Genomic DNA, 7,500 nt, shown 5'->3' with positions numbered 1-7,500 from the left:
TTTTGAGACGCATCAACACGAGGACCGGTTATATTTACATCATGAGTGTGGTCTTTCATTTGCGCATTGTTGGAACAGGGGATACAGTTTACCAGTCTCCCCTCTGTCTGCCTGCCTTTGTTTCATTCTTTTGAAGTGACAATGGAAATGAATTCAGAAGAGGTACATATATTTCCCATTTTTTGCACAATCATTTATTTTTAGGTTTCAACTTATAAAAAATTATATATATACAGGGTGTCCATAAGTCTTTTCACAACATAAAAAAATTATTACATGCCAAATGAACAGGCAAATATGCGGAAATTACAACAAAATGAGGAGTAGATACTGAAGTTTTTTTGCCTCGCTTAATACCTCTATATGGGCATCATTTGTTGCACGAAGCACATCAAGACGGTACTCGATTTCTTGCCATGTTCGCTGTAGCATAACCTCATCAATGGTGGCAATGGCATCAGTGATCTTTTGCTTGACATCAGTGATGTTCCGTATCTTTGTTTGTATCTGGTGAACGAGGTGGCCAGGGAATTGGGCTACCCCTTCCAATTCACCGGTCTGGAAATATTTCATTTAGGAACCCACGAACATACAGTCCCCATTGCGGTGGTGCACCATCTTGCTGGAAAATGATGGTTGGTTGAAGGTCATCTAGTTGTGGTGCCACATGTTCAGTCAAAAGGTCACAGTAAACATCTGTACTAATTGATGTCTTGCTGAAGAAAAATGGACTAATGATTCGATTGCACATGATCCCACTTCACACACTCACCTTTGGACTATCTCGGTGAAGTTCCCTAATCACATAGGGATGTTCTGATTCCCAGATTCTCACATTGTGTTCAGTTTCCCTGTAACATGAAAGGTTGCCTCATTCACTAAAACAAACTCGGTTGAGGACGTTCCCTCCCCAGAATTTGTTCCAGCATGTTAACTGCAAGCTCTTTTCGTCTTGGTTTATCGTTTGGCTAAAGTGCCTGTATGAGTTGCACTTTGTAAGCGTACAATCGCAAGCTCTTGTGTAGGACTTTGTGCACTGTTGAATGTGGTAGCTGTAAGTGTCTGGCAGCATTACGGATGGACTTTGTTGGAGAACGATCAAAGGCTTGTCTTATATGGTTGATGTCTTTCTCAGATGTTCTCGGTTGTCCACTCCTTCCTTTATCCAACACTGTTCCTGTCTCCATAAATTTAGTTCTGTAGTTTCGCTGAGCCTGCGTATCCGATTTTGTTTCAATAAACCATGACACACAATGTGCCTTTTCTTCAGGAGTAGCCATTTTTGGGTGTTCATTTAACAGTACCTCTTTCATCAACAGGGTACCTGAAATACACAAATGCAATGTGATTAAAAACTTTGATAACTGCTGAATACACAGAACAAGTCTGAATAAGATATCTCATCAATGACTTTGAAATATATTTTTTAAATTGTAAAGAAATTTTATGGACACCCTGTACAGTACATTTTCCCCAAAGTGATCGCACGTATTTTATAGGCCTTACGTAAATAAATAATGTAAATGGACGAAACGAAACAACAACGTTTTCTCAAAACAGGACTCAATATGACAAAGCAACGGCTCACACGTACGTGATCTCTATGTGAGAAGGGAGCTAAGATTGCAAGAGAGGCGAATGATAATTAGCAAAGTATTATAAAACGAAAATATCTTCTCCCAACTGTATTTAAGGACATGACTAGGCTACTGAAGAGTAAAATTAGCGGACTAGACAAGCAGGCCTTTGGCATGACTTTGTCTGGGAGATCAAAGTCTGGGTGGATGTGAGCACAGTACGGCAATGGCAGCATGGCTCATAGCCAGCAGAACGGAAAGCGACTGGCACTATGAATAATATAGTAATAATAATTGACGGTATTTTTGTGCCGTGAAAATGGGGAGCGGAAAGGGTTGCCGGACTGATGAATGGGACTGTACCTTCGTCTACATTGTTGATTAGGTGGAGCTGAAAACCAATCAAAACAGACTCTACAACGTTCAGATCTGGTTTTACATTTTTAAAGTTTATATCATTACCATTACTATTAGTAGTAGTAATAGTAAAATGCTGCAGACTACAGGCCGCAAACAGAGAAAGCATTCCATTGAGGAAAACGAATAAGAAAAGTAATATTATAATAGAAAAATTAACATAACGGAAAATGAATGTAAAATGAAAACAAAGTTAATGTATATCAAATAAGATAATGCTTGAAGATCACGGACAATATACATCATAATTTCATGTAAATGACCATACATGCGGATTGAACATATGTATTATACATAATGTCATCAATAATTTTCGTACTATATTTTTAAATTGTAAAGACTTTATGGACATCATGCACAGTATAATACATTATATATATATATATATCAAATAAGATACCGGTTTGACTTTATTTCAAGCCATTGAAGGACTGATACAGAGTGTGAGGACAATATACTACAAGAACATCATGACGAACAACCGTTTTCATATAAATGACCACAATAGACTCTCAGGGGACATTGCTGATAAACAGACCATTGATCCACACCTGACAGGTGTCACAGGCAGGTTTGGAAACTCATTAACATTACCCTCGTATGTCATGATAATAATTTTCATACATCTCTATATTTTTAAAGTTTAAACACTTTATGGAATTTCTTTTGATATTAAAGGATCAGTTTATACATTATACTGATATTCATATTATGGTTGTAACTTTCTTTTATGAAGCTAGATTCAATGATGTTCCTTTCAGTGCATTATTAGAATATACAATCCTTTTGCCCCTTCCCAGTTGATAGCATGATTGTTCTCACTAACATGTACAAATATACCACTGTTCCCTTGTGCATATCTCACACATTTCTTATGTTGTTCAATTCTTTTTCAGAAAAGTTTGGCCAATATAAAAGTTGTCACAAGACTTACACGGAATTTTATATACACACCCTCTAAATTGTCTGGGAGTTCTTGATAAGTACATTTTTCATTGTTGTATTGTTCAAGACATAACACCAAAATTCTTAAGAAGATGAGGATATCTTTCATACTATTATTATAAGGCAGAACAAGCAAATGTTTAAGGTTCTTTCTAAAGTCTTTTTACTTCAAATTACTGTTTAATACACTATCAGGATATTTCAAATTTTTGCCTGCATTCCTAATCTTAAATCAATATATTCAGGGCTACATACCCGTAATGCTCTTAAAAACATAGAAAACACTGACTTTTTAATCTTATTGCTTTGTCCAGAATAGAAATGCACATAGGAAGAAATATATGGGTTTTTCTATATATATATATATATATATATATATATATATATATATATATATATATATATATATGTGCGTGTGTGTGTATGTATTAGAAAAGTTGCCAAAAGTAACAAAACCAAGACATATGAAGAGAATTGCATTTGCTAAATATTTATGTTATGAAGATATAAATATATATATATATGTATAGAAAAAAATTTTATATATATGGCCACACATGTGTGTATATATATATATATATATATATATATATATATATATATATATATATATATATATATATATATATATATATATATATATATATATATATATATATATGTATATATATATATACATATATATATATATATATATATACATATATATATATATATATATATATATATATATATATATATATATATATATATATATATATATATATATATATATATATATATATATATATATATATATATATTATATATATATATATATAAAATTTGTGACAAACGTTCCTTTAGAGCATTTGTTTTCTGCTTTTTCGTTTTTATAATTTGATATAACGTAATATGATTTAACGAAAACTGCCAAAGTTATAAAAGACATTTGGAGGAAGCCAAGTGTTGGCTTTTCCTGCGCCACTCATTGATCTTTCCGTAGGTCATTAGCCATTTTAATGCCCTGTCCAAACGAGTTTGGAAATTGATTCTTTTGAGTTTAAACCCCCACATGGGGAAAATGTCCCAAAAGCAATTAAAATCTCCATTCAAGGTGGCTGTTAGCGCCCCTCTTTCGAACATTAAAACGAACCTTTGGAGGCTTCAGAAAATCCAGTATAATAGAAACAGTCCCCAGTCAATTTCCTGTGTCTCCTTCTCTAAAAGTCCTCTCCCGCCTCTCATTTCCCTTTTCATTGTTATCCAATTGCTTGACCCTCTTTACTGGTCGATCGATCAACAACCTTTCAGGTACCTGGCTGGGTTAGCAGCGTGCCCTGTGACGAAGACAATAGTTGATCCGATTAAGAAGGGTCTGTCCAAACATGACGATCTCTTAAGCTGGAGCAGTATAAAACAAGCCTCGACTGACCCCTCACCGTCAGTCAAAGAAGAGCAGTGAAAATGACTGTAGCAGTTCAGTTCGGGTAGTAAGTCAGTCGGTCGAGAGTACTGCGGACCAACCACACCGTTCCGTTGCCTTGCCCCTCAGTTGTAGCAGGCCTGACTTGGGACACCCTTCTGCCAGAAGTCTGACCTTAACGGGACCATGCCCGAACTCTCCCTGGACTTAGCCCAAACGCTGACACTCTGAAGGTGGTGATCTCTGCCGCCTCCCTACTACGTGCTGGTGCCCTTGTAGACCCAGGGCCCTTTGAATTCCAGTTTATTTCCTCTGGTGGAGAATAGTAAGCTGCGCAACTCCCGTTGATACCCTTCTGAGGGAACCTGGCTCTGATGTCCTTCTAGCACAGACTAAAGGTAATGTGATCGGATGTTACTAGATCGGCCTCATCATTTAGATCTTTAACTGATTTCTTTCGTTCTGTTCTCCCAGTTTCATGCTACATTTTTCATTTTCTCCTTAAGCAACTCAAGTGATAAGTATGTTGATATTGTGAATAACTTTGCATTGGAATACCAGTGTTAACATAAATATATAACTAATCTCAAGGGATAAACTCAATGCGAATCATGTATTCTAGTTTGCTTACATATTCCAAAATAAAGTGTCATTTCATCCACTAAAGTGTATTACAATATACCTGCCTTTGCAGATCAATGCACCCAATGCCTGTTGTGTGATCATTCCTGTATCAACGGTGCCATTCATCTGCAAACCTTATAGGTGCCATACCAGATCAAGATTTCCTTGGACCCAGTGTAATCCAAACCTCATCTAATATTCTTCATCACATATATTCTAAGGATCCTTTCCCCATAATTACACTTATACTAGTCTAACGAAGGCATAATGGTTTACCTTGCATTTAGTTTTCTATGGCACTTAGTTTGATGACTGTGATTATCTGCTGTAGTTTGTCTGTGCCACGGGGCTCCATTGCTAGCCCCTGTAAATATTTACATCTGATTTTCTAGTCAATTATACTTTTGAGTGGACATCTTTGACTTTGTGGTATTTTAGTCACCATTGCACACTTTTCTGTTCACCGGAAAGTAGCTCCCTTTGAAAGTCAGTATTGCCGTTGTCCGGATCATTCTTAGAGCCATCCTTCACCCCCCAAGGGCTACATAAACGTGAAAATATATATATATATATATATATATATATATATATATATATATATATATATATATATATATATATATATATATATATATATATATATTATATTATATAATTATATATATGTGTGTGTGTGTTTGTGAGTGTACGTGAGTGAATGTGGAATGATACTAATGACGAAGCTGTTAACTAACAGAACATTTTTCACAGTATCTAATCTTGTTAATTAAAGGAACGCAATAAGATTTTAAACATGAAGGCAGTCTGGAGCCAATTAATGAGAGTGGGATACAAGTCATCTTATATGTATACAAATTCTATAAAGAAAATTTAGCATTCCAAAATTTGTTTATCCATTAATGAGTTGCGTTTTTGTTTGTTCCTTTAGACGAAATAACATGAATTCATATAGTTTAATGGTATAAACGATAACATATTAGTATTAATCTACAAATACTAGAATTGAATTGTGACTGCAATATCTTTTATCATTTTGAGTTTACCCTTTTTTACATGCTTTTATATACCCTGACTTCTGTGTTTGTCTGTTGGTCTGTCTGGGTCAGAACTTGTAACTCAATTTTCGACCTATTCCCTTCATCGATGGACTGGAAATTTTGCATGGTTACTCAATCCCCGTGACAATACAACCTTACATGATCAGCATGTAAGCAGTGACCCCCAGAGACACTACAGTGACCTCTCCCAGTATCTTAGGTTTTGTATGAAGTGAATAACTCCTGTGATTTTTCAAACCTTCTTTGGCTCGACAGGATATCACATTCAATTTTGTTAGCTACAGTCATAAATCAGTTTCAATTTCTGTCAAAACTAAAAAGCATAAAATAAAGAATAAAAAATTAAACACGCTTTCATTAAAATGCACTAAAAAGTTAAAAAAAAATTTTTTGAGACACACCAGGGTTTTCTTAGAATTAATCATGTCTACAAAAATAAGAGCATGGGTGCCAAACATGGAAGGAAATGCTTCAAGAAAAGAATAATATATTTTCTTTTTATTTCTTGTAACATTTCCTCCCATGTTTGGCGCCCACGCTTTTAATTTTGTAGACATGATTAAGTGTGAGAAAATCCTGGTGTGTCTCAAAACATTGTTTTTTTTTTTTTTTTTTAGTGCATTTAAATGAAAGTGTGTTTAAAATTTTCTATTTCCTATTTTTTTACATATTCCCTACAACCAAAGATTCATAAGAAGCACTAGGTTACAGTCCTTTTGGCTCTAAATAAAATGTTTTTCTCATCAAACTGAAAATTTGAAATGCAAAAAAAGTTACTTAATCTATCAATCTACCTACCAATATATTTATATATAGTAATTTACAACTTTTCCAACCTCGCTGAATATTAGTTCATCTGGTAGAGCAACTTAACGGAAAACCTCGTTTACCGTAAACGGAAATTTACTTCGGTATGATAAAATAAGGAGTGTTCTCAGCTGTTTGCCATCAACAGAAACTTAACTTTTCCTATTTATGGTACCTCTCTCTCTCTCTCTCTCTCTCTCTCTCTCTCTCTCTCTCTCTCTCTCTCTCTCTCTCTCTCTCTCTCTCTCTCAAAGGGTGTGATATGTAATCTTCTTTTCCTGACACCACTGTGTTATATGACAAAGCTTCTTCACTTTTCCGCTCATGCAAATACTTACTTTCAATATAGGGTTTAACACCGATGACGTAAAATAACTGAAGGGAACACGTCAGAAAATTTTTATATTTACGTTGACTTTCACAAACAGTTTATATATATATATATATATATATATATATATATATATATATATATATATATATATATCTATAAATATATTTATATATATATATATATATATATATATATAAATATATATATATATGTATATATATATATATATATATATATATATATATATATATATATATATATATATATATATATATACAGATAAATATATTTATAGATATATAAATACATATATATATATATATATATATATAT

This window comes from Macrobrachium rosenbergii, chromosome 41, assembly GCF_040412425.1.
Source record: "Macrobrachium rosenbergii isolate ZJJX-2024 chromosome 41, ASM4041242v1, whole genome shotgun sequence".
Taxonomy (NCBI): Eukaryota; Metazoa; Arthropoda; class Malacostraca; order Decapoda; family Palaemonidae; genus Macrobrachium; species Macrobrachium rosenbergii.
This window is presented reverse-complemented; position numbering follows the sequence as displayed.